Source organism: Athene cunicularia, assembly GCF_003259725.1.
Source record: "Athene cunicularia isolate RWA chromosome 5 unlocalized genomic scaffold, athCun1 chr5_part1, whole genome shotgun sequence".
Classification (NCBI taxonomy): Eukaryota; Metazoa; Chordata; class Aves; order Strigiformes; family Strigidae; genus Athene; species Athene cunicularia.
The window spans coordinates 25,435,646-25,436,056 of record NW_020799101.1 but is presented as its reverse complement, the minus strand read 5'-3'; positions in this window follow the sequence as shown (position 1 = coordinate 25,436,056).

The window sequence follows — 411 nt, the reverse complement described above, 5'->3', positions numbered from 1 at the left end:
GGCCTGGCCCGGGGGCAGCGTCCCGTGCCGTGCCCCGTCCCAGAGAAGGGACGAAGCCCGTGGCTGGGCTCTGTGCGGGGCTCCTTGCCTGTCGGCGCCTGTGGCGGGCTGGCAAGGCTGCGTGGGCCCTGTTAGCCCTCCCCCCGCGCACTCGTCCCCTTTGCGGGCGTGCGGTGTAGGAACGGGAGTTTCCCCAGCTCCCTGCGGTGCTGGGCGCTGAATCCCAGGCGGGTTCGCATATGAGAGCCTGTGGCTCTCGCTGTCCCTAACCAGCGTTCCCTAGCGTCACCTCTCCGACCTGCAGATGTGATCAGCTCTTAGCTGGAAGAATTAATTGACCTGTGGCAGTGGAAAATCAAAGGTGATACAATTTGACTTAACGTAAAAGTTTCATAATAACCGTTAGCTTTT